The sequence below is a fragment of the Salvelinus namaycush genome, chromosome 34 (assembly GCF_016432855.1).
Source record: "Salvelinus namaycush isolate Seneca chromosome 34, SaNama_1.0, whole genome shotgun sequence".
In the NCBI taxonomy this organism is placed as follows: domain Eukaryota; kingdom Metazoa; phylum Chordata; class Actinopteri; order Salmoniformes; family Salmonidae; genus Salvelinus; species Salvelinus namaycush.
In genome coordinates, this window is record NC_052340.1 from 202785 (window position 1) to 222500 (window position 19716).

General features: G+C 39.9%; 1 protein-coding gene across 2 annotated transcripts in view; it reads left to right on the top strand.

The window, feature by feature from the left end:
- Nucleotides 1–3227: 3227 nt before the first annotated feature.
- LOC120029113 (AP-2 complex subunit mu) overlaps nucleotides 3228–19716 on the top strand; it is a 50379-nt gene continuing 33890 nt past the window's right edge. For both annotated transcript variants that reach the window (XM_038974425.1, XM_038974426.1), the window contains exon 1: nucleotides 3228–3401. The gene's annotated coding sequence lies outside the window, so the exon portion shown is untranslated. The remainder of the gene's footprint in view (nucleotides 3402–19716) is intronic.

The following is a 19716-nucleotide window of genomic DNA, read 5'->3' on the forward strand; positions in this document are numbered from 1 at the left end:
TTTTTAACTAGGTTTGTAGCAGGAATTATATGACAGACATATCACTTTTGAACAAGATAATTATTTTTATTGCCTCTTTACACATACTTACATTTTTGCATTTACCTTTCTTTTTGTAAGACTGCCAAGCTGTCCTCAATTGGGGGAACCTCTGTCCGGAACAATGTCCTCAGGATTATGGAGCGGTGTGTATATAAAAAGTTGTTTGAATATTATAACATGTATTAGGATTAAGTAGAACTTCACCATTTAAAGTAAAACATTGTCATTATCCAACTACTGTCTAATTTTGAGATCCTTTTTCTTTAAAATGTTTATGTCCGACTTCAATATGAAGGGACAGAGGAGCAAACATGCCTTTGCTACCACTTTTAGTAGATTCTGACTGTTCAAGATATTTTACTGTGCGTTATTGTTCTGTGTCCTGCATGTTCACCTTTTGCCAAAAGTGAATTTATGTACTTCTCTTTTTATTCTTACAGTAAGTGTCATGAAAAGCCAGAAACCTCAGGAGGTTGATGTGTTGCTGGACCTCTGGAAAGTCCTCAAATATTCCCCTGACCGGCGTGGTGGAGAAGGACGCAAAGTATTTATATGAGCAGTTGCTCTTTTTTGAAGCTATAACTGCCACAAAATTCTTCAACTAGTACCATGGAAAAACTTTTAGCCAGCTGAGTCCACAAAGCTTCTTCGGGAATGTTCTTTTCTAGTTTTCTTTCAAATCTCAAATTGATAAAGTTGTAATGCCCTGATTCTCTTCACTGCAGATCTGACCAATCACACCACACTTTAAGAGGGCCACTACGCTACCGATCACCTTCTGTGGTCAGAGGTCCTTGATGAGGATCTACCCCATCACACCACTCTTATTAATCATTAATAAAATAAAACAAGGGGCCTTTATATACTCTGTCTCTCTTTCTATGAATGTAGTTATGAGTGAGTGAATTATGAAACAATTACTGTATGCAGATGTGCGAAGAGTTGTGATTTATATATGTTTTAACCATTGCTTGATCTATTTTAAATGTAAGAATATGTTGCAGATTAACTGTAAGTGGTGACTATGTAAACAAATAGAAAAGTAATGAACAACGTTTTCAATATCCAACGATATCCTGTGCAATAGTTTTTACAGTACACTCTTAGAACAATTACAAGTAACATCTGCACTGAGCTAAAGGCTAGAGCTGCCGCTTTCAAGCAGCGGGACTCTAACCAGGAAGCATATAAGAAATCCCGCTATGCCCTCCGACGAACCATCAAACAGGCAAAGCGTCAATACAGGACTTAGATCGAATCGTACTACACCGGCTCTGACGCTCGTCGGATGTGGCAGGTCTTGCAAACCGTTACAGACTACAAAGGGAAGCACAGCCGAGAGCTGCCCAGAGACACGAGCCTACCAGACGAGCTAAACTACTTCTATGCTCGCTTCGAGGCAAATAACACTGAAACACGCATGAGAGCACCAGCTGTTCCGGAAGACTGTGTGATCACGCTCTCCGCAGCAAATGCGAGTAAGACCTTTAAGCAGGTCAACATTCACAAGGCCGCAGGGCCAGACGGTTTACCAGGTCGTGTACTGCGAGCATGCGCTGACCAACTGACCGTTTTCAACGTCTCCCTGTCCGAGTCTGTAATACCAATATGTTTTTTGTAGATCACCATAGTCCCTGTGCCCAAGAACACTAAGGTAACATGCCTAAATGACTACCGACCCGTAGCACTCACGTCTGTAGCCATGAAGTGCTTTGAAAGGCTGGTAATGGCTCACATCAACACCATTTCCCCAGAAACCCTAGACCCACTCCAATTTGCATACCGCCCTAACAGATCCACAGATGATGCAATCTCTATTGCACTCCACACGGCCCTTTCCCACCTGGACAAAAGGAACACCTGTGAGAATGTGAGAATGCTATTCATTGACTACAGCTCAGCGTTCAACACCATAGTGCCCTCAAAGCTCATTAATAAGCTAAGGACCCTGGGACTAAACACCTCCCTCTGTAACTGGATCCTGGACTTCCTGACGGGCCGCCCCCAGGTGGTAAGGGTAGGTAACAACACATCCACCACGCTGATCCTCAACACAGAGGCCCCTCAGGGGTGTGTGCTCAGTCCCCTGTACCGGAGCTGCTTCTACCCCCAAGCCATAAGACTCCTGAACATCTAATCAAATGGCTACCCAGTCTATTTGCATTGCCCCTCCCCCTCTTTACACCGCTGCTACTTTCTGTTGTTATCATCAATGCATAGTCACTTTAATAACTCTACCTACATGTACATATTACCTCAATTACCTTGACTAACTGGTGCCCCCGCACATTGACTCGGTACCGGTACCCCCCTGTATATAGTATCACTATTGCTATTTTACTGCTGCTCTTTAATTACTTGTTACTTTTTATTTCTTATTCTTATTCACATTTTTTTTAAACTGCATTGTTGGTTAGGGGCTCAAAAGTAAGCATTTCACTGTAAGGTCTACACCTGTTGTATTCGGTGCATGTGACTAATAACATTTGATTTCATTTCATTATCAGGTTATGATGAGGTCTTAAATCAGCAATATGTAACTTGTAGGGCGACCCGACCAAATTCATATAGACAAGTGAGTTTTAGAGTCTAAGAAGTGGTAGATCTGTTCTATGTGTGCTATTTCTATGCTTCCCGTTCTTACATTTCAGTTTAGTGTCTTTTACTTTTTGTACACCACTTTCAAACAGCTAAAAATACAATATTTTTGGTTATGGAAAACATATTTCACAGCAGTTAAGATGGTACAATGATTCTCTACACAATGACTGCTTGTTTTGTCACATAAACTGAAATTAGGCTAACTATTAGAATTTTAACAACCAGGAAATGGCGGACCGATTTCTGAATATTGTATCTTTAACTATGACCAGTAGGCTTCATAATATAGCACATAGTATAGTGGGCAGAATTATGACCAGATGCAGAGAGGTTACAATTATGACAAACTGGTAGTATGGTAGTTAGAAAAAAACGTAATATTCTGGTCAATAAAAATACATTAAACCAGGTTTTTCCCATTGGGCCTGATTTAGTTTTATATAATACACCATTAAAAAAAAATTTGTGGTTTATTCCACCAAACTAAATGTATATACCAGTCTTGATAATTCTTGACAGCAAAATAGGACCGTTTTAATATATAAATCCAGCAGTGCTAGCTAGTAGTGGTGGGTGTTCTCACTTCCCAAAGCCGCGTCAGAGTCAGCTGACAGAGAGGCTCTTTGAAGCGGTCGACATCTTGAATTGGAATAAGAAAGTGAAATAAAAACCTTGATCTTAACCATACTGTTTAAAAAGTATTGCTTTCAGGACACGTAGCAAAGTCTTGTGATCTAAACGGGCCTGTGCATCTTCAGGTGAGTTCGAGGGAGACCGGTGGGAACAGTAGCAATGCAGTACAATTTGACCGAGACGAGAGCGAACTAGTCGTGACAACCTTGCAGTATCTTGATAGCTAGCTATGCTAGCTAACATACACATTTCGAATGCAAGCAAGTTGATTATAAAAGACCATTTGAAACCAAGAACAGTGTTGTGTTCAGTGATTTTGAAAAAGGGACATGGTTATGGGAATACACAATAGGACAGAATACCTGAACGGTGATAGCTACAAAATTGATAGCTAGTTTTCGGTGATAAGCTAACGTTAGCAAATTTTCCGGTCAAGCAGACGTCTAGCTGTAGTAACGTTGGCTAGCTAATTTCAAAACCTCTTACGTTAGCTGACATTAGCAAGCTAGGTACATTGGTTTGCTCCATCCCCATCCGAATCGACGTAATAATGATATTATAACTCGTATTTCATGTGTCAGCGCCCTTTGGCACTAATGATGTTCACAGGCCATTGCAATGTCAAGTTGTCAAAATGGACACAAAACCAAATGCCTTGAAAGTAGTTACTATGGTTGACGTTAACTGCTAGGCTATTCTAGAACGCCGAAGACATGTTGATTGATGCATGAAATTAGTAGTTTAATAGGATTTGTGTTGATCCAGTTTGAATGGATGAATCATTACATTTGATTTGTCACATGCGCCGAATACAACAGTTTACTTACGAGGTCTTTGCCAACAATGCAGACTTAAAAATGAAGAAAATTAGCAAATTATACTGAACAAAAATATACATGTAACAATTTCACTGAGTTACAGTTCATATAAGGAAATCAGTCAATTGGAATAAAATCGTTAGGCCCTAATCAATGGATTTCTCATGACTGGGAATACAGGTATGCATCTGTTGGTCACAGATAATTTAAAAAAAAAAGAGGGAGAGGCGTGGATCAGAAAACCAGTCAGTATCTGGTGTGACCAGTGGCGATTTTAGCATGTAAATCTTGATGGGGCAAACTCATATTTTTTTTTAGATGCATGCCAGCAAAGACACTACACAACACTAAACAATACATTAATTGCACAATACCAGCGACAAGCGGTACCCACAAACTGTTAGGGCCTTCATAAAGCGGTCCCAACAGCAGAGCTTTCTTTTCAGCACCATGGAGTGAATCCTTACCACTGCTACACCTGGCTGTCAGCAGAGCCTTGTCTGGCAATGCAACAATTCATTCAGCTTTGTTTACTGCCGTAAAAAAAAAAAAAATGCTGATATGGTTGACTTTCTTAAACAAATGTGGTTTCTACTGACAATTGAGATGTACAAACTATGGCATAAGGGAACGATGAGCGGATAAGAGGCATTCCGTAATTTCGATTAAGACATTCATGAGCAAGCTAAGACGGACGTAGTCAATATAACTATGTTTTCAGCACTTTTGAAATGTACAGCGACAGAATGCAGAACATGGGCTGCTCTTACAGTATTTTCCCTGTACACCAAGTCAGAACCGTAGGATAAATAAATGGGACATATAAGCGAACAATGAAACCTCTTACAATATTAGATGATGACATTTCTCAAAAACAGGAGTCAGGAGTCAGAACAGTAACGTTAGGCGAAATTAAGAGGTGAAAATATACCAAATTATTAGGGCGAGGCACATGTGCTACTAACAGCTTACTACACAACATATACTTAGTATTACTTTCTTAACTACAGTATACATATCTCCCTTGCATATTACATAATTTATGCAGCAGCATACGAGACATTTTTGGACTCCCCTTGGCTTGTGATGTGCTCACTTAAACATGAAGGTGGCGCGCAGGTCCTTTGTGGGCACATTTTGTCATCAAACTTTGTCATCAAAGTCTGTCATTCTCTGGACTTATGGTGGGAACTTAGAAAAAAACACAGCCACTCCACTGAATAGCAGGCTAGTGGTTGCTTTGCAATGCTGATCCCTTCTAAACGACTCATTGTTGAATTTACGATTTCCAACTTGTTGTGTTATCTTTATGTACAATGGCCGATGAGCACCGATACGTTTTATCTATAATTTCTCTTCATTAATTATCTTCATATGACAAGGATAAAAAAGGATTTGCCAGTAGATTGTCGACTTGATTCATGATGATGACTGCTAGCTAAGGCTTTGAAAGTAAGATGTTGACATGATCAGTCCAATCAAAACTACTGTACATATAACGTGATTTGACGTAATTTTATCTGTGGCCAATGACCTTGAGTCTTCTTGGAAGGGCACTTGTAATATAACTCTATGGCAGGACCCAAAGGGCTGAAATTTTGGATGTCTACCCTTACTAAGGACTTAAACTTGGCGATGACGTAGTGTCCCCATGAGTGACAGAACACTGAGCCCATTACGGCGCAATGCTCCTGTTTTCTGCTGACTCGCCCCACCACCACAGAAAGCAAGGCAGAAACACCTGCACTTTGTAGCTGCCTTATTCAAGAAAACAAAAAAAGAGACCGTGTGCATGCGGCTTTATTAACTCAATTATACACTGCTCAAAAAAATAAAGGGAACACTTAAACAACACAATGTAACTCCAAGTCAATCACACTTCTGTGAAATCAAACTGTCCACTTAGGAAGCAACACTGATTGACAATAAATTTCACATGCTGTTGTGCAAATGGAATAGACAAAAGGTGGAAATTATAGGCAATTAGCAAGACACCCCCAATAAAGGAATGGTTCTGCAGGTGTTGACCACAGACCACTTCTCAGTTCTTATGCTTCCTGGCTGATGTTTTGGTCACTTTTGAATGGTGGCGGTGCTTTCACTCTAGTGGTAGCATGAGACGGAGTCTACAACCCACACAAGTGGCTCAGGTAGTGCAGTTCATCCAGGATGGCACATCAATGCGAGCTGTGGCAAAAAGGTTTGCTGTGTCTGTCAGCGTAGTGTCCAGAGCATGGAGGCGCTACCAGGAGACAGGCCAGTACATCAGGAGACGTGGAGGAGGCCGTAGGAGGGCAACAACCCAGCAGCAGGACCGCTACCTCCGCCTTTGTGCAAGGAGGAGCACTGCCAGAGCCCTGCAAAATGACCTCCAGCAGGCCACAGCTGCCTTTTGTCTATTCCATTTGCACAACAGCATGTGAAATTTATTGTCAATCAGTGTTGCTTCCTAAGTGGACAGTTTGATTTCACAGAAGTGTGATTGACTTGGAGTTACATTGTGTTGTTTAAGTGTTCCCTTTATTTTTTTGAGCAGTGTATATATATTTACAAACTGATATGTGACATGCAAAGATAGCCTGCAGAGTTCTGTATTACTTTCCAAGTCTGTACCCAAACAATTCGAGCTTCTACTTCTAAAAATTCACCTTTCCAGAAACAAGTCTCTCACTGTTGCCACTTGCTATAGACCTCCCTCTGCCCCCAGCTGTGCCCTCGATACTATATGTGAATTGATTGCCCCCCATCTATCTTCTGAGCTCGTCCTACTAGGTGACCTAAACTGGGACATGCTTAACACCTGGCCATCCTACAATCTAAGCTTGATGCCCTCAATCTCACACAAATTATCAATGAACCTACCAGGTACAACTCCAAATCCGTAAACACGGGCACCCTCATAGATGTCATCCTAACTAACTCGCCCTCCAAATACACCTCTGCTGTTTTCAATCAAGATCTCAGCGATCACTGCCTCATTGCCTGCATCCGTAATGGGTCTGTGACCAAACGACCACCCCTCATCACTGTCAAACGCTCCCTAAAACACTTCTGCGAGCAGGCCTTTCTAATCGACCTGGCCGGGATATCCTGGAATGACATTGACCTCATCCCGTCAGTAGATGATGCCTGGCTATTCTTTAAAAGTGCCTTCCTCACTATCTTAAATAAGCATGCCCCATTCAAAAGATTTAGAACTAGGAATAGATATAGTCCTTGGTTGACTCCAGACCTGTCTGCCCTTGACCAGCACAAACATCCTGTGGCGCTCTGTATTAGCATCGAATAGCCCCTGTGATATGCAACTTTTCAGGGAAGTTTATGACAAGATCCTAAGGCCCATTGTCATGCCATTAATCTGCCACCATCCTCTCATGTTTCAGCATGATAATGCACAACCCCATTTCGCAAGGATCTGAACACAATTCCTGGAAGCTGAAAATGTACCAGTTCTTCCATGGCCTGCACACTCACAAGACATGTCACCCATTGAGCATGTTTGGGATGCTATGGATCGATGTGTACGGCAGCATGTTCCAGTTCCCTCCAACATCCAGGAACTTCACACAGCCATTGAAGAGGAGTGGGACAAAATGCCACAGGCCACAATCAACAGCCTGATCAACTCTACGCGAAGGATAGGATTGCCTGAGGCAAATGATGGTCACACCATATACTGACTGGTTTTCTGATCTATGCCACTACTTTAAAAAAAACTTTAAAAAAAAAACTTATTTCGGATCATTGGGAAGCTAGCGTCCCACCTCGACAACATCCGGTGAAATTGCAGAGCGCGAAATTCAAAAAACAAAAGTAGTAACAATAAACATTCATAAAAATTGTGTTATACAAAGTGTTATACAACATTCTTTAGCTTAGAATCATGGTAATCGAACCGCTTTGTCCAATTTACAATAGGCTTTACGGCGAAAGCATAGCATTTGATCGTCTGAGGACAGCGCCTCACCCACTTCCTGCATTAACAAGAATGCATAACCTGCACAGGTGTCACAAAACTCAAAAATAGCGAGAAAATAAATCACTTGCCTTTGAAGATCTTCATCTTTTTGCAATCCATAAGGTCCCAGTTACACAATGAATGGTCGTTTTGTTCGATAAAGTCCTTCTTTATATCCCAAAAATGTCAGTTTATTTGGCGCGTTTGATTCAGAAATCCACCTGTTCCAACTTACCCAACTGCCTACAAAGGAATCTAAAAAGTTACCTGTAAACTTCGTCCAAACAATTCAAACAACGTTTATAATCCAACCTCAGGTACCCTAATATGTAAATAATCGCTAAAACTTGATATACGGTGTTCAATACCGGAGAAAAAGAACGAGGAGCGCGCACTCATTCACGCGTGCCAAAAGACTAGATTCCTTCTGAGGGACACTTCGACTGTTGACATCTAGTGGAAGCCATAGGAATGCAATCTGGGTCCTAATTATTAGACTTTCCCATAGAAAAGCATTGAAAAGTCTAAAGTCTCAACAACAACAAAATTCCTGGATGGATTGTCCTCAGGGACTGCCAAATCAGTTCTGTTATACTCACAGACATTATTTTAACAGTTTTAGAAACTTTAGAGTGTTTTCTATCCAATACTACCATGCATATGCATATCCTACCTTCTGGGCCTGATTAACAGGCAGTTTACTTTGGGCACCTCAGTCATCCAAACTTCCGAATCCTGCCCCCTAGCCTTAAAAAGTTCAGTTATCTGTGTCCAACAGAGGCATATCTGTATTCCCAGTCATGTGAAATCCATAGATTAGGGCCGAATGAATATATTTCAATTTACACATTTCCTTATACTGTATGAACAGTAGCTCAGTAAAATATTAGAAATTGTTGCATATTGCATTTTGTTTTTGTCAAGTGTATTTGTTGTCACTTATTAAGCATCCTAAATATTGTAATATTTTTTTGTGGTCCACTTAAAAGATTAATGTAGATCGTGAGTTTTCCTATTGCCACTATAATTTTTTTTCACTGTAATTTTATATCTTGAGATTTTAGAGTACTTTGAAAATATTTTTAGCCAAGTGGGCATTGAGTTTTCAATATTGGTCAGGTATATCAAAAAATCATCTGCAAATAAGTTGCTCACCAATACTGATACCTGTTACGTTTGGGTTCTTTCTGCAAGCCGTTCAATTGCCAGTGCAAACGGGGGTGGATAGGAGACATCCCTGTCTTGTGCCCCTTTTCTAAAGCAATGTCATCAGATAATGTATTATCTGTGTATATTTTTGCTTTAGGACATTTTATAATATTTTTATTAAATATATTTCAACTGGAAATTTAAACTTACAAAGTTTTGAATTGAAAAGTCCATTCAAGCCGGTCAAGCCTTTTCGGCATCAACAGCCAATATTGATGAATCTCTATATACAGTTGAAGTCGGAAGTTTACGTACACTTATGCTGGAGTCATTAAAACTCGTTTTTCAACCACTCCACAAATGTCTTGTTAAACAAACTACAGTTTTGGCAGTCGGTTAGGACATCTACTTTGTGCAAGACACAAGTAATTTTTCCAACAATTGTTTACAGACAGATTATTTCACTTATAATTCACTGTATCACAATTCCAGTGGGTCAGAAGTTTACATACACGAAGTTGACTGTGCCTTTAAACAGCTTGGACAATTCCAGAAAATGATGTCATGGCTTTAGAAGCTTCTGATAGGCTAATTGACATAATTTGATTCAATTGGAGGTGTACCTGTGGATGTATTTGGATGTGGATGTATTTCAAGGCCTACCTTCAAACTCAGTGCCTCTTTGCTTGACATCATGGGGAACTCAAAAGAAATCAGCCAAGAAATCAACCTCAGAATCTTTTTTTCGACCTCCACAAGTCTGGTTTATCCTTGGGAGCAATTTCCAAACGCCTGAAGGTACCACGTTCATCTTTACAAACAATAGTACGCAAGTATAAACACGATGGGACCACGCATGTCTCCTAGAGATGAACGTACTTGAAAAGCGCAAATCAATCCCAGGACAACAGCAAGGCCCTTGTGAAGATGCTGGAGGAAACGGGTACAAAAGTATCTATATCCACAGTAAAATGAGTCCTATATCAACATAACCTGAAAGGCCACTCAGCAAGGAAGAAGCCACTGCTACAAAACCGCCATAAAAAAGCCAGACTACGGTTTGCAACTGCAACTGAACACATAGATTGTACGTTTTGGAGAAATGTCCTCCGGTCTGATGAAACAAAAATAGAACTGTTTGGCCATAATGACCATCGTTATGTTTGGATGAAAAAGGGGGAAGCTTGCAAGCCGAAGAACACCATCCCAACCGTGAAGCACGGGGTGGCAGCATCATGTTGTGGGGGTGCTTTGCTGCAGGAGGGACTGGTGCCCTTCACAAAATAGGAGGGATAATTATGTGAATATATTGAAGCAACATCTCAAGACATCAGTCAGGAAGTTAAAGCTTGGTCGCAAATGGGTATTCCAAATGGACAATGACCCCAAGCATACTTCCAAAGTTGTGGCAAAATGGCTTAAGGACAACAAAGTCAAGGTATTGGAGTGGCCATCACAAAGCCTTGACCTCAATCCTATAGAAAATTGTTGGCAGAACTGAAAAAGCGTGTGCGAGCAAGGAGGCCTACAAGCCTGACTCAGTTCCTCCAGCTCTGACAGGAGGAATGGGCCAAAATTCACCCAACTTATTGTGGGAAGCTTGTGGAAGGCTACCCGACACGTTTGACCCAAGTTAAACAATTTAAAGGCAATGCTACCAAATACTAATTGAGTGTATGTAAACTTCTGACCCACTGGGAATGTGATGAAAGAAATATAAGCTGAAATAAATCATTCTCTCTACTATTATTCTGACATTTCACATTCTTAAAATAAAGTAGTAATCCTAACTGACCTTAAACAGGGAATTTTTACTTGGATTAAATGTCAGGAATTGTGAAAAACTGAGTGTCAATGTATTTGTAAACAGGTGTATGTAAAAAAAAAAAAAAAAAGGAAAATAAAGGTGTATGTAAACTTCCGACTTCAACTGTAGGTATGCACCTGAGCTTTGACATCGGTTTTGCATATCGGTGTTAAACTAGAGTTGGGCCGATACAGATGTTGGCATTTTTAGCTAAAATCGGCCGATTTCGATATGTTCACAGATATATCATGCATCCCTAGTCATTAGGCATAGGTATATGGTTTCCAAAGTGGCAGCCTGCATTCAAAATCTGATACATTTGGGAATGAATTTTTGGATCAATTAAAATTACCCCGTTGTCTGCAAGCCGAGAATACAGCCTGTAAACTGTAAACAAGTCTGTAAACAATTGTTGGAATAATTACTTGTGTCACGCATGAAGTAGGTGTCCTCTCTGACTTGCCAAAACTATAGTTTGTTAACAAGAAATTTGTGGAGTGGTTGAAAAACAAGTTTTAATGACTCCAGCCTAGGTGTATGTAATCTTCCGACTTCAACTGTATATAACTTAGGTACATGACGTAATGACGCCACGTAAAATGTTGCGCTACACGTGCAACACAGCATTCCTAACCTAGACCACAATGTCTGCTGTGTGGATTAGAGGTCGACCGATTATGATTTTTCAACGCCGATACCGATTATTGGAGGACCAAAAAAAGCTGATACCGATTAATCGGCCAAATTATTTTTATTTTATTTTTATTATTATTATTTTTTTAATGAATTTGTTTATTTGTAATAATGACAATTACAACAATACTGAATGAGCACTTGTATTTTAACTTAATATAATACATCAATCAAATCAATTTAGCCTCAAATAAAGAATGAAACATGTTCAATTTGGTTTAAATAATGCAAAAACAAGGTGTTGGAGAAGAAAGTAAAAGTGCAATATGTGCCATGTAAAAAAGGTAACGTTTAAGTTCCTTGCTCAGAACATGAGAACATATGTAAGCTGGTGGTTCCTTTTAACATGAGTCTTCAATATTCCCAGGTAAGAAGTTTTAGGTTGTAGTTATTATAGGAATTTTAGGACTATTTCTCTCCATACCATTTGTATTTCATATACCTTTGACTATTGGATGTTCTTATAGGCACTTTAGTATTGCCAGTGTAACAGTATAGCTTCAGTCCCTACCTGGGCTCGAACCAGGAACACATTGACAACAGCCACCCTCGAAGCATCGTTACCCATCGCTCCACAAAAACCGCGGCCCTTGCAGAGCAAGGGGAACAACTTCTCAGAGCGAGTGACGTTTGAAATGCTATTAGCGCGCACCCCGCTAACTAGCTAGCCATCTTACATCGGTTACACCAGCCTAATCTCGGGAGTTGATAGGCTTGAAGTCATAAACAGCGCAACAGCTTGAAGCATTGCGAAGTGCTGCTGGCAAACGCACGAAAGTGCTGTTTGAATGAATGCTTACGAGCCTGCAGCTGCTCAGTCAGACTGCTATATCAAATATCATTATAACATAATAACACACAGAAATGGTCAAATCCGGAAACTATCATTTAGAAAATTAAATGTTTATTCTTTCAGTGAAATACGGAACCGTTCCGTATTTTATCTAACGGATGGCATCCCTAAGTCTAAATATTGCTGTTACATAACATCAATGTTATGTCATAATTATGTACAATTCTGGCAAATTAATTACGGCCTTTGTTAGGAATAAATGGACTTCACACAGTTCGCAACGAGCCAGGCGGCCCAAACTGCTGCATATACCCTGACTGCTTGCACGGAACGCAAGAGACAATTTCCCTAGTTATAAGAAATTCATGTTAGCAGGCAATATTAACTAAATATGCAGGTTTAAAAATATATACTTGTGTATTGATTTTAAAGAAAGGCATTGATGTTTATGGTTAGGTACATTGGTGCAACGACAGTGCTTTTTTTTGCAAATGCGCTTGTTAAATCATCACCCGTTTGTCGAAGTAGGCTGTGATTCAATGAGAAATTAACAGGCACCGCATCGATTATATGCAACGCAGGACACACTAGATAAACTAGTAATATCATCAACCATGTATCTTTTTCTAAGATAAGTTTAATGCTAGCTAGCAACTTACCTTGGCTTCTTGCTGCCCTCGCGTAACAGGTAGTCAGCCTGCCATGCAGGCTCCTCGTGGAGTGCAATGTAAGGCAGGTGGTTAGAGCGTTGGACTAGTAACCGGAAGTTTGCAAAAACGAATCCCCGAGCTGACAAGGTAAAAATCTGTTGTTCTGCCACTGAACAAGGCAGTTAACCCACCGTTCCTAGGCCGTCATTGAAAATAAGAATGTGTTCTTAACTGACTTGCCTAGTTAAATAAAGGTGTAAAAAAAAAAAAATTATGTTTTAAATCGGTGTCCAAAAATACCGATTACCGATTGTTATGAAAACTTGAAATCGTCCCTAATTAATCGGCCATTCCAATTAATCGGTCAACCTCTAGTGTGGATTGAGCAGTCAACAAGTCGAGCAGTCATTTGAAAGAGTAAGAAAAAGTCAGCGAGACAACTCAGTCCAAATCCATTAACGCCAAAATAATGGAATTCATTGCCCTTGACAATCAACCGTTCTCTGTCGTGGGTAATGTTGGCTTTCGCGACTGGTTGAGCACCGGTACACCCTACCAAGTGCGCTATTTTTCAGATGTTGCCCTACCGGAGTTACACAGTAATAGCGTCACTGCTATTAGCTTCACGGCATACTATGGAACGCCGTTTGGGTCTTTGCGTTAAAAATAAGATGCACGTCAAATAACACTATTTGACAATAGCACTATTTGACGCGTTAAATAAGCTTTTAATTTGACGCGTCAAATAACACAGTTCTATTATAGAATGCTGTGTGTTCTGAATTTGTACGTGCAAGCCAAGCGCCACAACTACAATCAGTAGCACTGTCAAAGCTGTACAAAAAAGTCTGCAAACACCGGCGACGAACGATGTTTACAATAATAAAGCATAATTTTTTCGACCTCAACTTCTGGGGTAGCTAGCTAGCTTTAGCTTGGTACCTAGCAAGGACCAATACAACCAGCCTGAAAACAATGACCAGTAGAAACTGCAGTCATTTTCATTATTCTTAGCAATGATTTAGGAATCCTTGTAAGTGTTGTTGTTTGCCTATTGAAATTGAACTTCATGAAAATAAATAGCTAGCCAGCTACTTAACCCTGTTGCCCAAAACTAACGTTATAAGCAGCCAGCTAGCTTCATCTGGCTAGTGAGGCTCGGCCGGACCGGGTTATGTGTTGTGAAGCTAGCCACAATAAGGATTAGGCACAATAGTGGGATTTGAGGTTTGCCTTCAAAATAAAAGTACCTATTTGAAAGTGATGCAGAGGTTACAATTGGTGGAATCATACCATATTTAGACTAGATCATGTTAAACAAGGTTGGAATGTGAAGCAATTAAATGGGGTATCAGTCTACTCGGTGACACCCACAGAACACAACTGTGAAGAGTTTACGCAAATATTAGCGTTGTAGCTCTTATCGCGGGACTGTGGCTGTGAAATCACCTCCCCAGTCAGCCAATTGTGTGCATTGACATTGATATTGCACTGTATAGCTTTACCTAATGTTTGGGGATCAATGAAATGGGCTATCAGTCTACTCAATACCCAATATATTTTTTCCCAACGTCCTCCTCAGAGTTATTAGACTCCAAAACATCCACGCAGTATTGTTTTTCCTCGTGAATAGTGTTCAATACACATAGGTTGACAATAAATGTTGCTCAATTCACAATTGTTTCAGAGTCCTACAGTAAGAGCTATGACGCTAATGTTCTCTGGGTGTCACTGCGTAGACTGATACCCCATGTCATTGATCCACAATCCATAGGTAACGCTGTACAGTGAAATTTGTATGCCCCCAATGCAATTCTAAAGTATAATACATCCAGTGTGATTTCAACAGATTTTTGTCAAATTAACAAATGATTGTCTTTTGTTGATTTTATATAACATTCCAACCTCATTTAGCATGATCTATTCAATTATGGCATAATTCTACTATTTATATTAATTTGCATCACTGTCATTTGCATACTTTTATTTTGAAGGCCAACCGCGAAGTCCACTATTGTGGCTAATCCTTATTGTGGCTACCGACCATCATTAATCAAATAAGAACTGTCTTATAAATTAGGGTTATTTTAGATGATGACACCTAATCAATATGTAATAACTATTACAAAAATGTATGAACGTGTTCAATTATTATGTGACGTGCAGTCATATTCAGGTCCTGACACGCAAAGAACCAAGTGGTGTTCCACAGAAATCCTGGTTGAGAATGAAACAAATGAACAACGAAACAGCACAGCAAGTAAGTGAAAGAAATAGGTTTTGATTATGTTTTACTGTTAATGGGGACATACGTAAATGCCAACAAAATGTATTTTTGGTGTGTGTGTGTAACCTTTTATTTAACTTCTCAAGTCAGTTAAGAACAAATTCATATTTACGATGACGATCTACCGTGGCCAAACCCGGACGACACTGGGCCAATTGTGCGCCGCCCTATGGGACTCCCATTCACGGCCGGATGTGATACAGCCTGGATTCAAACCAGGGACTGTAGTTACGCTTCTTGCACTGAGATGCAGTGCCTTAGACCGCTGCGTCCAATTTGTTTGTGTTAACTATACTAGAATGTACTAGAATGCTTAAAAGGCAGCTAAAATGTTAAATATCGGTTATCGGTATCGGGGTTTTTTGTCAAGGAAAATATTGGATATCGGTATCGGCCAATTTTTTTTATATCGGTGCATCACTACTAATGACCCTTATATTATTTTCAGCAATGACTGAAGATGTGTTCCATTCTTTCTAGCTTTATTTAAAGAGATAATCCACTAGGTTTGGGCGGTATCCAGAGATTTATGGTATTACCGGCATAGCAAACAAGTAGGTGCGAAAAACGCAAGAATTGCCCATTGGTCCTCTAGTACCAGAATGCTAACAAAATTAGCACAGGTAATAGCGAAATCACATAGATTCTGTTAGCTAAATGCTTATGAGCGAAAACAAAGTAATTGCAGATCTACAAATCCAGCTCAAAGTTATACAAGCATAAAAGTAAAGATACGTTAACAGAAAATGACTCAAGTAAAAGTGAAAGTCACCCAATAAAATACTAGTAAAAGTCTAAAAGTATTTGGTTTTAAATATATTTAAGTACCAAAAGTAAATGTAATTGATAAAATGTACTTAAGTATCAAAAGTAAAAGTGTAAATAATTTCAAATTCCTTATATTAAGCAAACCAGATGGCACCGTTTTCTTGTTAAAAAAAAAAGTTTTCAAAAATAAAAATAGTAAAGTACAGATACCAAAAAAAATGACTTAAATAGTACTTTCAAGTATTTTACTTAAGTACTTTACACCACTGCTCAAGATCATTTCCACACTGCCACGTAGGGCTGCACAATATGGGCAAATAATCTAGGACTTATTTTTAACCATATGTTGCAATTGCGATTTGACTTGCGAATTAGTGCAAAACTGTTGGAATCATGGAAATAGAATGACTATTCTAATTCTATAGTTAGAATATAATAGTGGGCACTTTTAATACAGTGTTGTTTGAGATGACCACGAATTAAAATGCCAGTGAGGAGTTATTGTGACAGGGTAGGAACTAAAGTGTTGATAAGTGTTTCCTAGGTGACCCTATAAGCTTTGGCTACATTGCATGTTTACTCTTAGCTACTTCATGTAGCTAACATATTATTGCTTTGCCTATTCCTCTTTGATTTAGAAGATACTGTTGCACAAACAACATACTGATTTAGGTCTATACCATCACTGGTATTATCAGGCTGTATTAGCTAGCTACGTTTGCTCTTACTCAGTACATTTATTAGCTAGCTATTAGCATTAGCGGCTAACAATTAGCATCTCACAAGATTTAGGGCAACTTGCTAAGAAAAGACAAACTAGCTGTTTTGCTGATGTAAGAAACACAAACTAATAGTGTCATTATAGAACGCAAGTGGATTTATATGAAGAAGCAAAGGGAAAACAGCATTGTTGTCATCAACATTGTTGCATGTGCTGCTTTGACCATGAAAACTCGTGGTTGAGGAACATCAAATGCGCTCATTGAGTGACAGGGGGCGTGGCTAGGTCTGTGTGGAAAGTGGCGTAGAGAAAAGAGATGACTCAAGTAGTGAAGTAAACTATAAAAATTGACATTACAGATTGCGTATCACATTTAACAAACCAAATATTAAAATACCGGTATAGAAGGTAAAGTAAAAACCGGTCCCCGCATCAATACCGGGATATCATAGAATACGGTATACCGCCCAGCCCTAATACAAGTGTAACCTCATCACCTCATGTGCGCCGGACAACAGCCCTCACCGCACAAGAGCCTCGCCAATAGATATAGAATGTCATGGACTCACCAGCTCTCGCTTTCTTCCATTGTGCTTTTTACAAACAAACATGTGACTGGCTCAGCTGTTCTGGGGAACTACAGTAAACTTCAGAATGTGACAGGTGAAATTAAAAGCAGGTTGTGTTATCTCCTAACATATTTCACAAGTTGACTGAAGGTATTAGCTTAAAAAAGTAGCTACAAATATTCACATTTATTGAACAAATTCAAAGAAATAGTGTTGACGGTATTGAAATACCATCCTCTGGCTTTTTCCAAATACCCTGGTATACGGTATACCACCCAAGCCTATAGTCCACCCTAGAAATGAAACGTGACATGCGATGTCATGACAAGGTTCTCGTCATTGGAGATGGGGGATAACAAATTCACATTTCATAACGCTTTTAAAGTTATTCAGTGCAGTTTTTCCTTGAAGTATCGTCACACAACGCGATTTTCTCTTCTCGGTTCGTCCTCCTGTGTATTGCTGTGGGAATAGGTTGTTTCCATAGCAACGCCCGCTCACAAGGGACACACGAGACTACCACGTTGAACATGGTGAAATTGTACACCTACAGCTAACTAGCTACTTCACGCTGATACTGACTTTGGTACAGTATTGTGTGTAGCTCAGTTTGCTTGCTTTCTTGACCAGGGAGAGATTACATTTTATTTGTCACATGCTTCTTAGACAACGGGGGTAGACTAACAGTGAAATGCTTACTTACTGGTCCATTTCTAACAATGTAGAGTTAAAGATACGATTAAATTTTTTTAAATAAAAAAAGGAAATCATACACAGTAAATAAGAAATTCAAATAATGAGTAAAAATAACATGACTATATACAGGGACAACTAGTACCGACTCTATGTGCAAGATACGAGGTAATTGAAGTAACTATATATTGTCCACTTAGCTGCAACAGATTTCCACGTTGCTCCCTATTTTAATATAACGACATAATTAAACATTTGTTTACAACAGTTTTCTCACGTATTCGAGGTACTGAACACTGTACATTATAGGAATTTGTGGTGTTGGGTGGATTATTCCTTTTTTTGTGCTATTTTTTGTTGTTGTACTTTTTACCCCTTTTTTCTCCCCAATTTCGTGATATCCAATTGGTAGTTGTCCTATCGCTGCAACTCCCGTACGGACTCGGGAGAGGCGAAGGTCGAGAGCCAAGGACATCCCGGCTGGCCAAACGCTCCCCTAACCTGGGCCAATTCTGCGCCACTTCATGGGTCTCCCGGTCGCGGCCGGCCGTGACACAGCACGGGATCAAACACTGGTCTGTAGTGACGCCTCTAGCACTGCGATGCAGTGCCTTTAATCCCTTGTAAATTATGGGGAGTGGAAAGTGCCAAAATTGAAGTGAATCTTGAAGGTTAGTAAATGTCCCACTGAGCTAAAGCCTGGGCATTAGCCCTGGGAGCTAACACCATTCTTCAGGTCTAAACGCAAGGTTATTCCTACTCATTACACTAGTGTCAACAAATCACCTCTGCTACATTGAAAACTGTTGTTGGTGTTTCCTTATTTACAACTCTACAACTCAGCCTAAAGTGTCCCCACTTGCACTGAAAAATAGCCAGCTTTTCGGTGGTGCGACTGCGTTAGACGCTTCAAGAGGGCAGTCACGTGTGTTTTCGAGGCAGAGGTCCTGGGTTTGAGCCTCTGTATGAGCCGAATCAAGCGGAAGCGGTACTCTAAGCCAGCAGTGTGACATTCTTTACATAATGTCACACACACATACATATGTACCAGCTCTTTACACAAGCTTGACTGTGTCTGGCTGGCCACATGCCAACTGTTTCACTATTATTGTTGCCCTTCTATAGGGAGCAGAAGCGGACAGCCCACCCTGGTTGTCATCTTACGGTCTTTGCAGACTGTACGTAGGATTCAGTCTTTTACAATTATCACGTCACACTGTGTGATGTTAGCAAGTATGCATCTTTAGACATAGTTTGTACATAGAAACTTTGATCTCCAAATCAAATATGCTTCCCTTTAAATAACACGATTGAAAGTTTTGTTTAGAGTAATAAAAATCCCATCAGGCAGCCAAATTTCAGATGTGTCATGTAAACAAGATTTATTCGGGAACTCGTTCTTGCACAGCATGTAGGCTAAGCATTTAAACCAAACTATTATATTAATCTGACTATTCACAATAATTGTATTATTGTGTGCACTCTGTGCCGGCCATTTTCCTATTTGTCATTCCCCAGGATCGGCTTAACACAA